This window comes from Oncorhynchus mykiss, chromosome 9 (assembly GCF_013265735.2).
Source record: "Oncorhynchus mykiss isolate Arlee chromosome 9, USDA_OmykA_1.1, whole genome shotgun sequence".
NCBI lineage: Eukaryota > Metazoa > Chordata > Actinopteri > Salmoniformes > Salmonidae > Oncorhynchus > Oncorhynchus mykiss.
The window spans coordinates 21,817,114-21,839,469 of NC_048573.1; the positions used below are offsets into that span (position 1 = coordinate 21,817,114).

The window sequence follows — 22,356 nt, forward strand, 5'->3', positions numbered from 1 at the left end:
CCTCTTTATCTAATTCCTCTGCTTTGGCTTTAATGTGTTTTCTCTCTCTCCGTCCTCCCTTCCCCCTTCCTCTCTCTTTCTTCCGTATGTGCTGATAGAAGGTTTATCGCGCGTGCCGATGTGACATTTGAATGATTGAGATCACGTTGGCTGAGTAGATTATGATGCCCTTTGGGAGGAGCGTGGTCTTAAGCACCGATGGAGAACTTTGCAGATGGAAGCTTTGATGGAAGGAAGAAGGAGGGAAGGTGTAAACGTGATGGGTTGAGTATCAAAGCCCTCAGCACTTCCATTTCCCCACCACCCCTTCAGCCTTTCATCTGGTTGGTAACACACACCTAAGAGGTGGGCTACCCGTCGGCGTTAGCTTACTGCTACACTCAGGAAAAGGGAGGGAGGGAGGGAGAGAGAGTGACGTGGAGAGAGACACACGTGGAGAGATGGAGAGAGATAGGTGCTAGGCCAGAGCAACATAAGGAAGGGGTTGTGGGAAGCAAGCTGTCAACCGAGTGGCCAGTTGCCTTCTTAAACATCAATTGCAGTCAAATCAAAGAGCTAGCTTTTTGTACTGTACTGCTATGGCCTTACCTTGGAGATACATATTTTTACTCCAGCAGGCCTTGAGCAGGCAGCACATTCTCCAGTTCACACAAATGCTGTATGTTTAGGGATGCAGGTTGTGAAATACTTACTGGGGGACATTTGAATTCAAAGGAATTAAGCCTAGCCATAACGTCTGTGTACACCTGCATTGAAGTGTGTGTGTGCGTGTGCGTGTGTGAAACCATGTGTACAAAACACAATCCCTTAATTTAGAGGGTTATGGAGGCATTGTCCTCACAGTACTGCAGCACTATTATTTGGGAAGCAGGTAGCTAGTGTTGGCTATTCAGCAGCCTGATGGTCTGGGGGTAGAAGCTAGTGTTGGCTATTCAGCAGCCTGATGGTCTGGGGGTAGAAGCTAATGGTGGCTATTCAGCAGCCTGATGGTCTGGGGGTAGAAGCTAGTGTTGGCTATTCAGCAGCCTGATGGTCTGGGGGTAGAAGTTAATGGTGGCTATTCAGCAGCCTGATGGTCTGGGGGTAGAAGCTAGTGGTGGCTATTCAGCAGCCTGATGGTCTGGGGGTAGAAGCTAGTGTTGGCTATTCAGCAGCCTGATGGTCTGGGGGTAGAAGCTAGTGTTGGCTATTCAGCAGCCTGATGGTCTGGGGGTAGAAGCTAGTGTTGGCTATTCAGCAGCCTGATGGTCTGGGGGTAGAAGCTAATGGTGGCTATTCAGCAGCCTGATGGTCTGGGGGTAGAAGCTAGTGTTGGCTATTCAGCAGCCTGATGGTCTGGGGGTAGAAGTTAATGGTGGCTATTCAGCAGCCTGATGGTCTGGGGGTAGAAGCTAGTGGTGGCTATTCAGCAGCCTGATGGTCTGGGGGTAGAAGCTAGTGTTGGCTATTCAGCAGCCTGATGGTCTGGGGGTAGAAGCTAGTGTTGGCTATTCAGCAGCCTGATGGTCTGGGGGTAGAAGCTAGTGTTGGCTATTCAGCAGCCTGATGGTCTGGGGGTAGAAGCTAATGGTGGCTATTCAGCAGCCTGATGGTCTGGGGGTAGAAGCTAGTGTTGGCTATTCAGCAGCCTGATGGTCTGGGGGTAGAAGCTAATGGTGGCTATTCAGCAGCCTGATGGTCTGGGGGTAGAAGCTAGTGTTGGCTATTCAGCAGCCTGATGGTCTGGGGGTAGAAGTTAATGGTGGCTATTCAGCAGCCTGATGGTCTGGGGGTAGAAGCTAGTGGTGGCTATTCAGCAGCCTGATGGTCTGGGGGTAGAAGCTAGTGTTGGCTATTCAGCAGCCTGATGGTCTGGGGGTAGAAGCTAGTGTTGGCTATTCAGCAGCCTGATGGTCTGGGGGTAGAAGCTAGTGTTGGCTATTCAGCAGCCTGATGGTCTGGGGGTAGAAGCTAGTGTTGGCTATTCAGCAGCCTGATGGTCTGGGGGTAGAAGCTAGTGTTGGCTATTCAGCAGCCTGATGGTCTGGGGGTAGAAGCTAGTGTTGGCTATTCAGCAGCCTGATGGTCTGGGGGTAGAAGCTAATGGTGGCTATTCAGCAGCCTGATGGTCTGGGGGTAGAAGCTAGTGTTGGCTATTCAGCAGCCTGATGGTCTGGGGGTAGAAGTTAATGGTGGCTATTCAGCAGCCTGATGGTCTGGGGGTAGAAGCTAGTGGTGGCTATTCAGCAGCCTGATGGTCTGGGGGTAGAAGCTAGTGTTGGCTATTCAGCAGCCTGATGGTCTGGGGGTAGAAGCTAGTGTTGGCTATTCAGCAGCCTGATGGTCTGGGGGTAGAAGCTAGTGTTGGCTATTCAGCAGCCTGATGGTCTGGGGGTAGAAGCTAATGGTGGCTATTCAGCAGCCTGATGGTCTGGGGGTAGTAGCTAGTGTTGGCTATTCAGCAGCCTGATGGTCTGGGGGTAGAAGCTAGTGTTGGCTATTCAGCAGCCTGATGGTCTGGGGGTAGAAGCTAATGGTGGCTATTCAGCAGCCTGATGGTCTGGGGGTAGAAGCTAGTGTTGGCTATTCAGCAGCCTGATGGTCTGGAGGTAGAAGCTAGTGTTGGCTATTAGCAGCCTGATGGTCTGGGGGTAGAAGCTAATGGTGGCTATTCAGCAGCCTGATGGTCTGGGGGTAGAAGCTAGTGTTGGCTATTCAGCAGCCTGATGGTCTGGGGGTAGAAGCTAATGGTGGCTATTCAGCAGCCTGATGGTCTGGGGGTAGAAGCTAATGGTGGCTATTCAGCAGCCTGATGGTCTGGGGGTAGAAGCTAATGGTGGCTATTCAGCAGCCTGATGGTCTGGGGGTAGAAGCTAGTGTTGGCTATTCAGCAGCCTGATGGTCTGGGGGTAGAAGCTAATGGTGGCTATTCAGCAGCCTGATGGTCTGGGGGTAGAAGCTAGTGTTGGCTATTCAGCAGCCTGATGGTCTGGGGGTAGAAGCTAGTGGTGGCTATTCAGCAGCCTGATGGTCTGGGGGTAGAAGCTAATGGTGGCTATTCAGCAGCCTGATGGTCTGGGGGTAGAAGCTAGTGTTGGCTATTCAGCAGCCTGATGGTCTGGGGGTAGAAGCTAGTGTTGGCTATTCAGCAGCCTGATGGTCTGGGGGTAGAAGCTAGTGTTGGCTATTCAGCAGCCTGATGGTCTGGGGGTAGAAGCTAGTGGTGGCTATTCAGCAGCCTGATGGTCTGGGGGTAGAAGCTAGTGGTGGCTATTCAGCAGCCTGATGGTCTGGGGGTAGAAGCTATTGGCCAGACAGTTTTAGCATCAACAGCTACCCCCATTGACGTCCATTGATCTGACATGTGATGCACAGAGTCTCACTATATTGAACTGTTGATGATGCAGTGGTGTGCCACAGAGCCAGTTGTAGGGGCCGAGAACCAGGGGAAAGAAACCAGCTCCTTCCTTTCCTTTGGTAGCTTTTATAGGCTTGTTTTCGGGAGAGCCGACTACAGTGCTGACAAGCAAGCCTGAGTATCTGACAGAATGGTGTCAGCTCAAACTGTGATGTTTTCCGCTCACACAAGTGAATACCGTTCGTTGCACCTGCTGCTTGCAACACAGCTCAGCACAGTTCAGACAGGCTGCTTGCAACTCTGTAATTAGATGGGATTGGTAGTGTTGGGGATATGACATGTAATGTTTTCCCAATCTTATTTGGTAGTGTAAGCATGAATGGAAGCTAAGCCAGTGTTTGTGTGTATGCAGTAGTACTTGTGATCACTGATGATTAGCTTATTATGATAATTGAATGTTTGTTTTATTTGATTATCATTGACGATACAGTGAAAGGTATATTTAACTCTATACTCCTTTGTGTTATTATAATCAGATTGTCATCAATTAATAATCTTGAGCATCTTTATGTTTGATTGATGTGTATTTGAAATGTAGGGCTACTTGAATTGTGATGTTACTTTCCTGTCATTGACAGAGATTTCATTCTGGCATGACGGCCCGGAACGTTAAAATGCCTTTACAGCTAACAACCTTTTTATGCACTCTCCCCTCGCCTGCCTGGTCCATCAGAACCAACCATCCTGATTTCATATTCATCCTCCCATCTCATGTTTGTCCAAGCCTGACAGCACCATAACTTTTACACCTAGTCAGCGGCGGACGGACTAGTAAATTACCACATTTACAACCAATGATAAATTGTACAGATAAGTGTAAATGAGTTGTGATGCTCAACTACTGAATGACCCTGTCAACATGCATCACAGTTGCTAGCTGTGCCACTAGAGATCCTGGTTTGAGTCCAGGCTCTGTCGCAGCTTGCCGTGACCAGGAGACCCATGGGGCGGCACACAATTGGCCCAACGTCGTCCGGGGTAGGGGAGGGTTTGGGCGGCAGGGATGTCCTTGTCCCATCACGCTCTAGAGACTCCTGTGGAGGCCCGGGCGCAATGCACGCTGACACGGTCGCCAGGTGTACGGTGTTTCCTCTGACACATTGGCGTGGCTGACTTCCGGGAAAGGCAGGGATTGTATCAAGAAGCAGTGCGGCTTGGTTGGGTCGGGTTTCAGAGGACGCACGGCTCTCGACCTTCGCCTCTCCCGAGTCCGTACGGGAGTTGCAGCGATGAGACAAGACTAACTACCAATTGGATACCACAAAGTAAAAAAATCAATAAAAAAGGTTTTATGATACCTGAAAATACTGCAGAGTAATTCAAAGCCATTTGCAAACTGACCTCTTTGTCCATCTGACAGTAAGTGTTCTTGTTTCAAACACACATCTTTAAAGGGACAGTTTACTCAGAATACAAGCAAAAATGGTTTTCAACCTACCTTGGCTGCAGTTGATTTAAGAAGGCAGCTTTGGCATATTTTGTTTCTTTTCAACACTTAAAAGCCACATTTTTGTTAATGTTAGCATTCTCAGTAACAATTCAAATGAAACTGTTCTTGTGCCTGTGTAATAAAACTGTAATTACATTTGGAACAACATTTTATTGGCATTTTGTTACATAATACGTTGGTAATTGCATTTTAATTGCATTGCAATGAGCAATGTAACTACTCTCCACAAGAGGAATAGTGACTTCCTTATTCCACTTATGTAATAACTCCATTATTATGCAATTATTAAGCAATTTCCAAAGTCCTATGTAACAACAATGTTGCTGTTGTAATAATCACTAAGTTACTACAGATGTAGAAGAACTTGATGTCAATGTATTACCTTATGTCTCACTCATTATAAAAATATGTTTGTTACTCATTTTGAAGTGGCAAAAGTGGTCTACTCTAATGTTGAGGTGATTCCATGTCCCTCATGCATTTCATTGTAGGCTATAGGCTATATTAAGATTCATATCTAAGAGCCCTCCAAACCATGGGCTTATGATCATATATTTAGACGTATTCAACTAGTTGTTGTAGTTTTTGGTTCTTCATCAAATATTTGGCAGCCATCAAATAAAGATTTATTTTTAGAAAAAGCAGGAAGGGAAGCGCGTCTAAGGAACACAGTTGTAGATGTTGGTAGACAGAAGGTGCTCTTTGGTAAAAGGGGTAAATTGGTCATCGAAAAGAAAGGAGGACCAAGGAACTCTTTATATAATTAATTAAAAGGACTTTATCTACATGTCATGTTCAATGGAAACAAAGTTTAAAAACTCTGGCTCGTTTCGGCTGCATATGGCCTTCGTCAGGGAGTAGATTAATTTCTGTTTTCAAATACCTGGTTTTCTGAGAGGTATTCAAAACACTGACACCTGAGACCTGTATTTGAATATCAAAGAAAATGGTTGCCTTTTAATTGAAACTCTAAATAATCTATATTCGACTACCTCGAGTATTTGAAAAGTTGGTGTTTTCAAATAAACTACAAAATACTCAAATGTTGTGCCCAGGTCTGGTATAAGCGTTCAATACATTTCTGTCCCCTGCCAGTGGTTTTTACAAGCGGTAGAAAACCTTTTTTTCCCTTTTGTTTTTTCAACCCCGCTCGTTTGACCTGCCTTTTAGGGGTACTAGCACATGAGCACTTGAGCAACGTTCCCTCTCCAGTGGCTCCCAGTGGCTTTAATGAGCTGATCCTGGTGCTTGAGCGTTACTTACAGTTATGGGAAGGTCATAAATGTGGGATTTATGTTTCAGGTGTGGTTGGGAATGCTGATGCTTCCGTCGGTAAGAGAGGAGTAGACATAATCTCGGTGTGGCCTGCCGCATACCTAGTGTCTGCGTGTGTGTGTCTGTATGTGTTTGCGTGTGTGTCTTAGGGAGAAGGGTGTGTGGTATGCCATTGATGTCTGCTGTCAAGCTGTTTGTATTTTAAGATGAATGTACATGGATTTCTGTCTATATACAGATAGAGGTAACTGCCAAGATAGAGGAAACACTAACAAAGTGTCTTAATAGGGCGTTGGGCCACCATGTGCCACTAGAACAGATTCAGTGTGCCTTGTCATAGATTCTACAAGTGTCTGGAACTCTACTGGAGGGATGCAACTCCATTCTTCCATGAGAATTCCATAATTTGATGTTTTGTTGATGGTGGTGGAAAACGCTGCCTCAGGAGCTGCTCTAGAATCTCCAATAAGTGTTGAATTGGGTTGAGATCTCGTGACTTAGAAACACAACAAACACCTTAAACCACCTCCTTTAATGAAGACCCCTCTTTCAAAGTCATTGAGATCTCTTCTTCTAGTCATGGTATCCAAAATAATGGGCAACTGGGCATTTCTACACACGACCCTAAGCATGATGGGATGTTAATCGATTAATTAACTCAGGAACCACACTTGTGTGGAAGCACCTGCTTTCATTATACTTTATATCCCTCATATACTCAGGTGTTTTCTTTATTTGGGCAGGTTCCTGTATATATTCTGTACATTTTGCATCAGGGTTATATAGAGATACAGTAGGCCTAGCAATGTTCCTACTTAGCCACTGTTATCAGTAAATTAAAAATATTACACAGACAGGTTAAGAGGTTATCCAATTTTGTTCACCTGGGGTGTATTCACGAGGAACCAAATGGACCAAAAATTCTAATTTCGTAGGCAAAACGTTTTGCATTGCAAAGTGCTTTGCTACAGTTTGTTACATTGTGCACTAATGAATACACCCCTGCTGCTCTGTATTGATCCTGATGTGTTTGCGAAACCCCACCGTTTTCAGCAACTCCAAAACATACTTCCTTATTCAGTCACATGACTTGTAACTCTAGTGCAGTGGTTCTCAATCCTGGTCCTTGGGATCCAAAGGGGTTGCACAGTTTTGTTTTTGCCCTACCTGATTCAAATCATCAAAGCCTGATGAGGAGTTGTTGATTTGAATCAGGTGTGTAGTACTAGGACAAAAGCAAAACTGTGCAACCGCTTTGGGTCCCCAGGACCGAGATTGAGAACCACTGCACTAGTGTATGGGATACAAACTCTGTGTGACTCTGAGGCTGACCTAATATAGACACCATACTGTCATACTATGGACACCATACTGTCCCAATATGGACACCGTACTGTCATATTATGGACACCATAATGTCATACTATGGACACTGTACTGTCATACCATGGACACCATACTGTCATACTATGGATACCGCACTGTCCTAATATGAACACCCGACTGTCATTCTATGGACACTTGAGTTGGTGATGGTTTATGTTCACAAGGAAAAAACTGAAATGTTCAGTACTGCGCCTGTCTGCTATCACCTTGCTACAGTATCAGCTAACATGATGCTGCAACACATTACGAACATTCTCTGAACATATATAGTATGTATAAGCTGGAAGTAAAAGCCTAAGTGTTGTTGTCCATTAGTTTACTCCAATTAGAGGAGGGGTGGTAGGGTTAGGGGGAAATAACAAAGGAAAATATGTTTGAAAGAGATTTTATATATATATATATTATATTTACAAAAAAATATGAGGTTTTGGAAATGATGCAGACAATTACATTGATGGAAGCTACAATCTATCTGCAATATTATAGCTGATTTACCACCTTTACATTTATTTAAATAATAGTACATTCTCTGAACACCTACCTACTAACTCATAGTTCTTATCTTGACTATTTGGGTACTGACATTATGGGCATTTTAATTCCAGTAGACAGGAGACCATTAGCATAGCTTCTTGGGTGGCTGGAGCTGTGTTTCTCTAAATCATTAAGCTAATTATACAAGCTAATTAATCAGCAAGCTCCAATGCCGGGTGTAAGAAGCAGAACGCCACCGCTCTTTGTTGGCTTGCATAATGAAAGAAATCATTTTTAGAACTCTTGAGAGGGAAAAATGAAGGGTGGGACAAACTTTGATCTGTCGAAGAGTAAACAGATGATTTTGCATATTTAAGTGATGAGGTGGAAGAATAAACCAAAGGCTCGGTTGTGGGTAGAATACGAAAGGACACAGTACGAGCTGAGACTTTGAATTATCCCGGCCTTTTGAGTTTGGAGAGGGTTGGATGTATGTGTGTGTGAGCTTGTGTTTTGTACGTGTGAGAGCTTGTGCGATTCTGTGTGTGTGAATGTGTGTCGTTGGTGAGAAGGAGCTCTCTCTCTGGTCCTTCGAGGCTCGTCTGTGTTCCTTTACGTCCCCATTATCTCCCAGCTGTCCACCGATATGCAGCTGAAGACAAATCAATTAAGGCTGCTCACAGACAGAGAGAGGGAGGGTGAGAGAGGGAAAGAGAAAAAGAGAGAGGATGAGACTGAGAATGGAGAGACTGTGTGTGTGTGTGTGCGTGTGAGTGAGAGAGAGGGGGAGAGATAAATAAAGATATAGGTAGAGGTGGATGGGTGGGGGCATTGTTTGTTTACAAACAAACAAACAATGTCTGAAAACAATGTAAATGTCAGTGATTGTATAATGAGGAAACTGTCACTTCATAAATATGTGTAGGTGTATTTTGGGTGGACACCTTTATGAACTGAAAACCACTGAGCCCGACCACTGGCTTCTCTGGACTTCCATAGGGGCTTTGTTTGTAACACTATTGTTTCCTTTCTTGGTATTCTGTATAATCAGTGAAGCATGAACTCCAGTGTTCAGTGATACTTGGTCAATATTATTTGGTTGCGTCTCAAATGTCACCTTATTCCCTACAAAGTGCACTACCTTTGACCAGGGCCCATAGGGGATATGGTCCCATTTGTGTCACATTGACATCCTCCCCATGCAGAAGTCACAGATGATATGCATGATCGTATTGACACATGTATTGCCATCACATGGTTGGCTCTAAATGGGTAATAAAAACATTAACAGTCGTTTGGTGGTATCACCTAAATCCATCCTCTCATCTTCTTTTCCAGGGAAATTCCCGAGGAGTTCTGATTCTTTCATTCCTTCCGGTCCGAGGCGGCATTGCTATCAACTGTTCCAAACAGGTAAGAGCAATGCAGATCGGTGATACATTTCTTCATCCCGTTCAAACTTTAAGCACTTTTGTTGAAATGTCAACCCTCCACCGATGCCATATCAACACCAGTCACTAAATGAAATGGGGAAATAAAGGAGCTATAGGTTGTCTTATAGATTATTGTCACATAACTGAGATGAATCAACCAATTTACTTCAAAAACAGCTGCCTTTTAAACAGCTGTACTGTATACGGTATATCATACAAACCAGTTTAGCTAAACACTACAGATAAAGCATGCTAGCAGCACCCCCCCTCCCCCCCCAGGTCTAAGCAGGTCTATTGCTGTTCCTCTCCATAGAGTCTCAATAGAGTCTCCATAGACGCACTGGTGATGGAAGGGAGGCCTATCTCCACATGTCTACCGGGGGAGAGAGGAAGTGGAGTTGGACAGGTTTTATTTGTGTAGAGCTTACGGTGGTGTGTGCAGAGAGCTAGTTGACACACACTCACACACACACAGGCTGTCTCTCCCTGTCATCACTGGAGGGTCCCAAGCCATTCCCTTCCCTAGAGGTATCTCCTCGACAGCGAGCTGGAAACTCTACCCTTCAGACAGACAACAACTCCAACAGCCAACACTGCACACCTACACTGGCTTTTCAACTGTACTGTTACTCTATGTAAACATACCATTATGTAAGGGATAATCAGTAATGGGCTATGCGTTTTATGTGAAATAATGCACGACGTGGAAGGTGTGTGCCACGATGCGCTAGCCGTGTCACTAACCTTTCACAGAGATTCATTATTTTTCAGAGAACGCATGGCGTCTGATAGAAATGTAGGCATCTACTGTAGAAATATGTTCAACATCCACTGAAGTAGCTAGCAAGTTTACAAGATAGCTACAGTAGTTGCCTTGGTAACCAAACAGACTTGCTAGCTTAGCAAACCAAACCATCAGTCCTAGCTTGCTATTATGAAATTGAATTCAACATTGCCAATATTGTTCAGATTTTGCTTTCAAAGCATCTCAAACATGTAAGAACATGGTTACCAACATATTTAAAGAAATGTATTGACATAATTTCATTAAAAACATTATTTTAGAGATATAGTCCCGTGGATGGATCTAGAGTAGGAGGATCTAGAGTTGCTACCCAAGCCGACTGGTTGTTCATTTTATCGGTTAGGTTGCCAGAGACGCAACCCAGTCGTGAAGTATTTTTTGTTCTATATACTGTATATCTATGGACACGACTCAGTCATTCGTTCTAAGTGTTCCGATGCCAAGCTGGCTGGAAATGTTCTTATCCCTTGCTTACTAGCTAGCCAACTACGGCTAACACAGTCACGCCAAACAGTGCAGCCAAAATAACAGCAAAGTAGCTGCATACATCCATAATAATGAGCTAGTGTGATTTCCTGGCATAGGACACTTTTCAGAGGAGGACACTTTTTAGAGGTGCTAGCCAATACACAGCTAACACAATCATTTCAAACTTAAACTGCAAAAACAGCATACTAGCTGCATTTTGTTTCGTTTGACCTGTTAATTTTGGGTAGGACATGTTGATATGATGGTAAATGTTCAGATAGATTGCACATGTTGAAGTCTCTTCCGTAATTAGCTTTACTGCTTCAGATGACTCTGTCTCAGCCTGGGTTTCAAGGTCATGAATCAAGACAGCAGCTGTTTGATTGTCAGTGGAGGGGGTTATGTAAACAATAAATAGTTGGACCTGATTAATTTCCCGTAGCAAGTAGGTTAAGAGCAAGAAGTTTAATGTCTTTTGTACAGATCTGGTACTTAGTTGTAATATGGGCAGGTTTGCAATATTTCTCGTTGATGAAAACACAAAATCCACCACCTTTTCTCTTTCCAGAATTGATGTTTCAGTCCATTCTAACAATTGTGTAGCCATGCAGCTTCACAACAGAGTCGGGATCCTGTTCCGTAAGACAGGTCTCAGATAGACAAATCAAGCAGGATTGTCGATACTCTGAGAGATATTGGGTACAAGTCCATAGCTCATCAGTCTTATTCCTTATGCTTTGTACATTGCCATGCGCAATAGATGGAAGAGGTGTTCTGTTTTTTAATCCGATTCTGGATTCCTCCTCTACTGCCCCGTTTCCTTAGATGCCTTTACTTGAGAACATGTTGATTGTATTAGTTGTGGTATTCCATTGCAGTGTAGACTTGAGGCAAAGGGTCAGAGATTAAACAGGACATCTCTTGCATATGATATCCACGGTTGTGGCTCACTGTATCCATTGAGGTTTAGATCGACAGCTTGTTTGGTGCGTTTCACAAAAAAAAAAGATAAAAAGTTACAGCCAATGTACTGCTATTTGCCTCATTATTATTTATCCGATTTAATACCTCTAAAAAGTTGGTTGGTTGAGGTAGTTCGCAACTTTAAAACACTTTAAACAAAAGAAAACACGGAAGAGAGGAGCACAAATGACCATGTCGCTGCAAGAACAGACAACAGTAACATACCTATGGCGGAGGGTCATAAAGCAAATGCCATGTTATAAGTAAGCACATACTGTACTGTAAGCTTTCTCATGCATTTTCCCCACATGGTTAACAACTTCATGAACACTTTTTTGAGCAGTATATTATCTATTACCATAGCCCATGTTTATGAATACACTCATACTTTGTATTCACTTTAGGTCAACAACTCTACTACTCAAGTACTTCTGTGTAAATAGGCCATTCAAAACATACCATGATCCAAATTCCAACATCCCATGTACAATATGCTTTCATCAAAACACAATCCTATCCATGGCCATTTGCCAAAATAATACAATATATTGTATTACATCATATCTTATTAGCTTGTTGTTAATAATGTCCACATTTATGGAATTGCTCAGAGGTTACATGGATAGGCTATCCTTGTTTTGGGAGTTTATTTTCTCTTCAGAGGCACGTACTCAAAAGAAATACTGCTCTTTAATAAAATAAAGGTAGCTTGTGTTGGCGTGTATTTGCACACACAGTGACTGAAGGTGTGTTGGAAAACCTCCAGAGTGGGATAATTATTCAATAATTATATTTAATTGAGGTAATAGTGTTAAAGGAAAAACAACAACATACTGGAGGTACTGTCGAGATGAGAAAAGGAGCGTGGTTGACTAATTTATGGTAATGTAGGCAATGACTTACTTAAAGACATGCTCAGGAACTTTGGCACACACTCGGTTCGCGAATTACAGCCGGCGCTCTGTTCAGAGGTGCTAAGTACTCTCGCCCATCGGCCAGCAAACGCTATTGGTGTGTCTGAGCCCTTATAATGTAGCATTTGTAGTAACTAATTCTCTAACAGCCTGGTAACTTCTTTTTCCAAGAAGTTGAATGTTGTCTTTCTAATAAAATGACTCAAGTCAACATGAACACATGACCACGACGGGGATGTCTAAGATCAATCGGCAGTACTATGCTCCCCAGAGAGGATTGTGGGTACAGTTGTAATTGGTGCACCTGTTTGTCTCTCGGTCCCCGTTCCCCAGTCAGGGGAAAATTCCATATGCCAGTGCAAAGGTTCTCTCCGTGTCTATAGAATCTCCAATGAACTCATAAAATGCTGCTGCGATGTTTTCGAAGCGTACTCTTTCGCATGAAATTTATAGCCGGATCTTTTTTATTTTTTCCATAACACCTTGCTTTTTCACTCAGGGGAGATAGCAGGTTGCCTAGCAATTATGAGCATTTGGCCAGTAACAAAAAGGCTGCTGGTTCGAATCTCTGAGCAGGCATGTCACGCCCTGACCTTAGAGATCCTTTTATGTCTCTATTTTGGTTTGGTCAGGGCGTGAGTTGGGGTGGGCATTCTATGTTATGGGTTTTATGTTTTCTTTTTTGTGTGTTTGGCTGGGTGTGGTTCTCAGTCTCTGATGGAGAACCATACTTAGGTAGCCTTTTCCCAGCTGTGTGTTGTGGGTAGTTCATTTCTGTTTAGTGTGTTTTGCACCTGACGGAGCTGTTTCGGTTGTGCTTTTGTTGCTTGTTGTATAGTGTTCAGCTTTACCATTAAAATGACGAACATGTACCACACTGCGCTTTGGTCCTCACCTTCTTCCACCAACAGCCGTTACAAGGCAAGGGGGGAAATATCTGCCGGTGTGCCCTTGAGCAAGGCAGTTAACCCCCATCAACAACTGCTCCATGGAAGCCAATGATGTCGATTAAGGCAACCCCCGCACCTCTCTAATTCAGAGGGGTTGGGTTAAATGCGGAAGACACATTTCAGTTGAATGCATTCCGTTGTGCAACTGACTAGGTATCCTATTTTCTAGCTGACTCTTGCTGCACTTGTATTTCTTAACGGTTCTTATGCGGTTCTCTTGCAGTCTATAATAGATTCTGCTTCACCTGGTGTTAAGTAGATGGACTAAGAGCTATGGGGCGTTAGACACATTACAGCACATTTCACTCCACAGATGGGTGTTTCAGTGTCTTCAGTGTTATGTGGTTTAAAAGCTACTCTCTCTCGGCACAGGTTGCTAGGTGATCCAAACGAAAGGTGACATTTACAAATGCTGCTGCCGTAAAGTAAAGACATGGGTTAGGAAAACACAAAGGGGCCATGGACTTCATTGCTAAGTAGTTGACAGTGGCAAAACTACGGTGCCATGTACTGGTACTGTGCAGTAGGCCTCTTATGCATGAGTGGCTGAGTACTTTTAAAGACAGCCATTAACACGTTTACAATATAATTACCTGCCAGAACATTCCATTTGAGCTTTTAAGACTTCTAACTTTGTGACATAGCTGTCTGGTTCCTCAGAGTATTTTGGTATCACTTAAATTGAAGTGGCACAAATCCACACATTTTATGACTACCAACTTCTGCTAGTGAACTATAGTTTGAGTTCATGTTAGCAGACAGCTGAGAGTCACAGTAAAATGCATCTTTTCAAAACAAAGGTTATGATAACTGACTTATGGTTTTGTAACAAGGTTAACATTTTTAGTAGACATTTTGAATCGTTCACACATTGTCAGTTGTCATAAGAAAATGACCCAATGTTGTGCTGGTGTTAAAGGCATTATGTCAGGTATCTGTTTAACCATATTTTCATTGCATAAAGCCCAAATGTATTCTCCTCAGTAGGACTGTCAGTAAATACATTGTCTCAAGCTGCCTGTGTGCATGTGAGAGTATATACAGTATGTGTGTGTGTGTGTGTGTGTGTGTGTGTGTGTGTGTGTGTGTGTGTGTGTGTGTGTGTGTGTGTGTGTGAGAATGTGAGCGACTGTGTGAGTGTGTGTGTGCTTGCACATATCTTTGCACACGTGTGTGAATGTTTGGAGGGAGCTTGCCATCCAGCCCGAATGAGATTATTTCTTATGCAGCTCGAGGGGACTCTTACCCCAGGGGTCATGTGACCGACACGACAGTGAGCACCATCACTCTTTGCCCCCGCCCCCGGCGATAGGGAGCCCTGCCGGCACAGGCCTCCTGCCCAAACTGGCAGATTCTGCTTCCCTCTGCTCCCCTCTCTCCCTGAGACACACCCTACTCTAACACTGATGCTGTGATATTACACACCCATTACCTGCTTAGAAAAGTGAAGATATATGAAAATATGCATACATTACAGTCTGAAACATGTCAGATTTGATCTTGGATTTAAACACATGAAGGAAAGCATTGTGATGCCAAGCAAGATTTCAAATCAAAGTCTATCGATGATAAAGCAAAATACTTGTGTTTCTAGCTCCAACAGCGCAGTAATACCTAGCAATAAAAACATAATTAAAATGATTGGGCTTTGGATGTGTTAATACAATCCTGAAACTATACTCCAATTGCTTTCTTTTAAGAGAGGTTTGGAAATACACTTACTATAGCAGCCTGTTGAGATAGAGACATCAGGTCAGGTGTATCTATTTACAGTAGACCAGGTGTATGTATTTACAGTAGATCAGGTTATTTAATTTCAGTAGACCAGGTGTATGTATTTACAGTAGACCAGGTTATTTAATTTCAGTAGACCAGGTGTATGTATTTACAGTAGATCAGGTTATTTAATTTCAGTAGACCAGGTGTATGTATTTACAGTAGATCAGGTTATTTAATTTCAGTAGACCAGGTGTATGTATTTACAGTAGATCAGGTTATTTAATTTCAGTAGACCAGGTGTATGTATTTACAGTAGATCAGGTTATTTAATTTCAGTAGACCAGGTGTATGTATTTACAGTAGATCAGGTTATTTAATTTCAGTAGACCAGGTGTATGTATTTACAGTAGATCAGGTTATTTAATTTCAGTAGACCAGGTGTATTTATTTACAGTAGACCAGGTGTATGTATTTACAGTAGATCAGGTTATTTAATTTCAGTAGACCAGGTGTATGTATTTACAGTAGACCAGGTGTATGTATTTACAGTAGATCAGGTTATTTAATTTCAGTAGACCAGGTGTATTTATTTACAGTAGACCAGGTGTATGTGAAATAACCCTTCATATGCAATACTGTTGCACAATTCACACCTGAATGCCCAATACTTTACACATTAATGAAAACAAAGACACACATTAGTGCTTAAACGTTAAAATAAACAATGAAAACCCCCCTTTAACCTGAGAAACCAAATACAAGAGGCAACCTTAATCAGTGAGCACTCACTTAGGAGCCAGTTCAAAGTGGTGGTAAGTGGAAAATATTTTGAAACTAATGAAAGACAAATAGGAACCGAAACATTTCTTCAAGACTGATCTGATAGCTAGACTCTGGTGTTTGTTCTTTGACATGATACAATCCACCATTTCGTGAAGGGACTAGCGATAGCATAGCTTAATTAGGTTAGCAAGACTAATCAACTATGTTTTTAGCAAACAACGTTGGTGAGGGGAGAAATGGAGGGAAATGTCCGACGTGATAGCTCACAGGCACACCGTCACAGTCCAAAACATTTCAAATTTGGATCTGTCTTAATTAAATCTCATGAGAGTCATAATCAAATGCAGTGAATAGCTCAATCATGCTTTATCAATATTTTATTAATATCCATGTGAATTCAACATCTTAGACCTATCCATTGCTCTGTAATGTTAAGTAGGTTTTTCTGTCATCCCTGGTCAATTCAACTACAGTTTGTTTAGAGTGGAGTTGCACAATTTTAGTCCTGGAGGGCTGCAGTGTTTATTGGTTTTCACTTTAGTTGTTTAATCAGTGAATGATCAGATTATGCACTGCACAGTTTATTACATGCTCTCTCTCTCTCCCTTTCTCTCTCCATCTCCTCTCCTAGGTGGGGGCATTGGGGGTATTGGTCAGACAGGTGTTGTTGGTGAGAGCGAAGCTTGGGCATCAGGCAGAATGTTGGCATCTGCATGAGTGGAACAGAGGAGCCTCAGTTCTGGGTGAGTTCAGGGCCCACATTCACTATATCTCTGACACAATCAAATCTTCTGCCCTTCTGCAGTGCATCATGAAAGAGCAACTTCCTCAGTGGGAAAACACCATAAACAAAATCATTTGGGACAGTATGAGAAGAAATCAACGCCAACAAATGTTTCGAAAGGAATCTCAACAGTATTTATAGCCCTTTAAGTAGGAAGTAGGAAATTACTTAAACTCTGCTTTGTTAAAAAATACAACAATTTTGGAAAACCGCTCACCAAGCTCTGACCAGGACCAAATGATTCCTCGATACAATACATAGACGTATTATATCAGACAGTGATTTAACACATTTTCCACAGAAGTCCTTTGGGTAAAAACTTGTATTTTGAAAGGTACCATTTCAGCGTATACAGCACTGTGGTGTAATGTTCGTCAGTAAGCATTTCACGGTAAGGTCTACTACACCTGTTGTATTTGGTGCATGTGACAAGTAACATTTTATTTGATTTTGCCTTACCAATACTTGATACAGTATGCCCATCTAAAAGCTTAGCTGGGCATAGCTGATGTGATCAAGACCTTCAAACAAGTTAACATTCACAAAGCTGCAGGGCCAGACGGATTACCAGGATGTGTACTCAAAGCATGCCCGGACCAACTGGCAAGTGTCCTCATTGACATTTTCAACCTCTCCCAAACCGAGTCTGTAATACCTACATGTTTCAAACAGTCCACCATAGTCCCTGTGCCAAAGAAAGCAAAGGTAACCTGTACCGTAGAACTCAGGTCGGTAGCCATGAAGTGCTTTGAACGGCTGGTCATGGCTCACATCAACACCATCATGCCGGAAACGCTAGACCCGCTCCAAATTCGCATACCGCCCCAACAGATCCACAGATGATGCAATCTCAATCGCACTCCACACTGCCCTTTCCCACCTGGTCAAATGGAACACCTACAGTGGGGCAAAAAAGTATTTAGTCAGCCACCAATTGTACAAGTTCTCCCACTTAAAAAGATGAGAGAGGCCTGTAATTTTCATCATAGGTACACATCAACTATGACAGACAAAATGAGAAGAAAAAAATCCAGAAAATCACATTGTAGGATTTTTAATGAATTTATTTGCAAATTATGGTGGAAAATAAGTATTCGGTCAATAACAAAAGTTTATCTCAATACTTTGTTATATACCCTTTGTTGGCAATGACAGAGGTCAAACGTTTTCTGTAAGTCTTCACAAGGTTTTCACACACTGTTGCTGGTATTTTGGCCCATTCCTCCATGCAGTTCTCCTCTAGAGCAGTGATGTTTTGGGGCTGTTGCTGGGCAACACAGACTTTCACCTCCCTCCAAAGATTTTCTATGGGGTTGAGATCTGGAGACTGGCTAGGCCACTCCAGGACCTTGAAATGCTTCTTACGAAGCCACTCCTTCGTTGCCCGGGCGGTGTGTTTGGGATCATTGTCCTGCTGAAAGACCCAGCCACGTTTCATCTTCAATGCCCTTGCTGATGGAAGGAGGTTTTCACTCAAAATCTCACGATACATGGCCCCATTCATTCTTTCCTTTACACGGATCAGTCGTCCTGGTCCCTTTGCAGAAAAACAGCCCCAAAGCATGATGTTTCCTAATAATTGCTCCCACAGTTGATTTCTTCAAACCAAGCTGCTTACTTATTGCAGATTCAGTCTTCCCAGCTTGGTGCAGGTCTACAATTTTGTTTCTGGTGTCCTTTGACAGCTCTTTGGTCTTGGCCATAGTGGAGTTTGGAGTGTGACTGTTTGAGGTTGTGGACAGGTGTCTTTTATACTGATAAAAAGTTCAAACAGGTGCCATTAATACAGGTAACGAGTAGAGGACAGAGGAGCCTCTTAAAGAAGAAGTTACAGGTCTGTGAGAGCCAGAAATCTTGCTTGTTTGTAGGTGACCAAATACTTATTTTCCACCATAATTTGCAAATAAATTCATTAAAAATCCTACAATGTGATTTTCTGGATTTTTTTCTCTCATTTTGTCTGTCATAGTTGAAGTGTACCTATGATGAAAATTACAGGCCTCTCTCATATTTTTAAGTGGGAGAACTTGCACAATTGTTTGCTGACTAAATACTTTTTTTCCTCCACTGTATATACATAAAAGAAAAAGCTATTTCAGATTTTTGAAAAATGCTAAATTCTCCAAATTACCCATCCCCTCCATCCTCACGTACCTGGTACCCCCTCTAAAATAATGTGTGTATGATGCCCCTGGACCTGGCCATTTTAAATCTACATCAATATTAGCCTCACTAGAAGCTGTGGAAGACCACCAACCATGAACTGGCCGATCCCTGAATATTTTTTTCTGTTCAAAGTGACTGAGATTCTTGTTTGTCATGAAAAGCCCTATATAAAAGTGCTGTATAAAATACATATATTATTATTATTATACAGACTGATGCATTATGGGAAATATATATCTCACTGCCACAGGCCCTTTAGGTGAAACCTGTCCTCTGAAAGAAAGTGAAAGTTTCCCCTCAGCTGGCCTGATACAGTGACAGGGCTCACAGCCACAACACATTCAGGTAGGTATAAATATTGCAGGCGGAGAGCTTTTTGCTCCATGAATTATTACAAAGTCCAGTGGCTTTATGTAAGCTTCTGAGAGCTATCTTCCCCCTAGCTTTACTGTTCCACTCTGCACCAAACAGCGACTTGGAAACATGGAGGTTTCGTGTCTTTGGCTATGCCGGATTAAGTGATATGACATGCTATTCTATAAAGTAATTTATCCGTAATTAATATTACCTGATTGAGCTAATCATGTAAATGTAATTAACTAGAGAGTCGGGGCACCACAAAATAATATTTATAGAGCTGTTATCTTCCGAATAAACTCTTAAATACCTAGTAATATTTTACATCAATAGCAGTCAATATTAATCGTCACCTTAATTCAGTCTCATCTGAAAATGGTAAATTCTTGGTTATCTTCACGCACCCTGGCTAACAAGTTGAATCAGCAATACAACATTGGGTTTAATTATGTATTTACTAAATACCCAACTAATCACTCAGAATTACACATACACATACTTAATCATAACTTGATTAATAATTACGTCATAAAGGAAAACGTCCCTAGTGGGCGGAACAGATATGACAGCTTGTTACACAAAAGAAAAGGGGCTGGGTTTGAGTGAAAAAGCGGGAAGACTGAGGAACAAAGGGCGAAGCTGTGCTATCGTAAAAACAATATCTTATGCATTCTATATTACCGCCCATTTGGAAAAGGAAAATGCAATAAATATTTACTCTGAGCTGCGCTTCAGTAGGTTGGTGGTAGATGGAAGGCCTTGTTGCCCAAACGCCCTTTGAAGAATGTATCTGCTGGTAAATTGGATAAGTTGTAGTAACATTGTTGTGTGGTAGACGGGATACTCTGTCTGTTCCTTCCTAACCTGCGTTTGCAGTTGCTGTTGCTAACTCAACGGCTAGGAGGTATCACTTCTGTAGTGAATAAGAGTTCAAAGTTCATACCATTTGCAACCAAAGCTCACGCTGATGTTGGCTTCATCTGTAGTTATTATCTGAACCATTCTGACATTGGACCGTCGTCCTCACATCCTCGGAACAGGAGGTTATAATGTCGTCAAGGCTTTATATAGGAAGGGAGAAAAGGGGTCTGTTTCATAGTTTACAACCTATGTCTCTTCACGTGGGCGGGCCACTGAGTTGGGCCTAATTCACTCATGAAAACCCAATTCTCACATTTAAAAGCTAAAATCACATTTCATCCCATCACGAATAATTTCATATTCAAACATTTAAATTGAACAACAATTCCATGTGAATCCGATAACTCTGATGTGTAGACTTTCCACTGTAGAGTTATATCATCTTATCATTGATGAGAATGTCTCAGATGACAACCGAACTGACATTATATTCATTAAGTACCACTGCATATGTTCAATTGGTCGGATTACCAGAATATAGTTAATTTCCCCCCACCTTCTGATGTTCCCAGAATCTCTATGTTAACCAAGGGGTTTGCAAATGAAACATCAGTAGGGTAGAGAGAGGAAAAAGGGGGGAAGAGGTATTTATGACTGTCATAAGCCAACCCCCCAGGCCAACGTCATGACAGAGGTATAAAGCCAGCATATAAACACAAACACACAAAGATATACACTTTGGGTAATAGACCGAGAGACAGACAGACAGACAGACAGGCAGGCAGGCAGACAGACAAGCAGACAGACAGGCAGGCAGGCAAACAAGCAGGCAGATAGACATACAGGCAGGTAGACAGACATATAGGCAGGCAGACAGACAGGCAGATAGACATATAGGCAGGCAGACAGACAGGCAGACAAGCAGATAGACAGACAGGCTGGCATGAACACATACACATACACTGGAGTTGAGTTTAGTTTTAAGACTAACAATATTCTCAACAACTTTAACTTTAGTAGAATCATGATTATGAAATGGGTGTCTAAAGACATCACCTAAAAACAAATCTTGCAGAGTTAGTTTTTTCCCAACACCATGTCCTATCCTCCTGTGGATTTGGAAGCGCTAAATTATTGATGACATTACATGACATAGCTGACTGAGTTAACATTATTCCTGCTTCTTAAAATAGTTTTGTTTTTCTCTGACTCCTTTTTGACAAAAAGATAGGGACAGTAGCTTTCTGAAAAGTAGTCAGGCATTTGTGTGTGTGTGTTTGTGTGTATGTGTGTATGTGTGTGTATTTGTGTGTGTGTGTGTATGTTTTTGCATATCTGTGTGTTTGTGTCTCTGCAAGTGTGTGTGTGTGTGTCAGTGTGTGTGTGCACTCATTTGTGCATGTGTGTATATGCACATGTATATGTGTGTGTGTGTGTGTTCTCCTTGTTTATTGAAGGAGGACACAGTGACATGGAAAATATGTTTACCGGAATCATTTTTCCCCAGTGTTGTTTGATGTGGGTTTTCATTCTGCATCTCAAAGTCAAAATAATAAACATCACTGAATTGGGGCCATATTCACAATGTGTCGTAGAGTATAAGTTCTGATATAGGATCAGTTTTTCCTTTTAAATCATAATGAATAAGAGATGGGTCCTGATCCTAGACCAGCACGCTACTCTGATGTGCTTTGTGAATACAGGCCTTGGTGTCTTCTCCTTTCTATTTAACTGAATATCACATTATAATCAACTTAATGTGTACTATTTTGTATTACTGTGCAGGCTGCTGTGAAATACATATTTATTTGCCTAAATGATTAAGTAACGTTCAGTTTAAAGATGGTAACGTTAGGCAACAGTACACATTTTATTTAGCCTTTACTGAAAAGGTCAACTTTTGTCAGTGTACTTTTATCAGGAATAGAAAACCAAGAATAATGTGTAAGCAGTAACATTTGGCATGTTATTAGGCGTTAGTGTAAGGTACGAGTTGTTACTGGTTATGTCACTGGAAGGTAAAACTCCTGGCCATAGTCTGGATGCTAGGGATTGTCTTGAGTCAGTACTTCTGAAGAAGCCATGATTTGGTTTTTCACCAAGAAATTGTATGTGCATCCCACAGCCCATCTTCAGATTTTTTTGTGGCATAAGCTGTGTATTATGTGAAG

The 22,356-nt window shown here is 42.3% G+C and overlaps 1 protein-coding gene across 38 annotated transcripts in view; it reads left to right on the forward strand.

The window, feature by feature from the left end:
* LOC110531736 (receptor-type tyrosine-protein phosphatase delta) overlaps positions 1–22,356 on the forward strand; it is a 595,272-nt gene that overhangs the window by 222,082 nt on the left and 350,834 nt on the right. For all 38 annotated transcript variants that reach the window (XM_036987567.1, XM_021615095.2, XM_036987574.1 and 35 more), the window contains exons 5-6: positions 9,321–9,395; positions 16,649–16,760. The gene's annotated coding sequence lies outside the window, so the exon portion shown is untranslated. The remainder of the gene's footprint in view (positions 1–9,320; positions 9,396–16,648; positions 16,761–22,356) is intronic.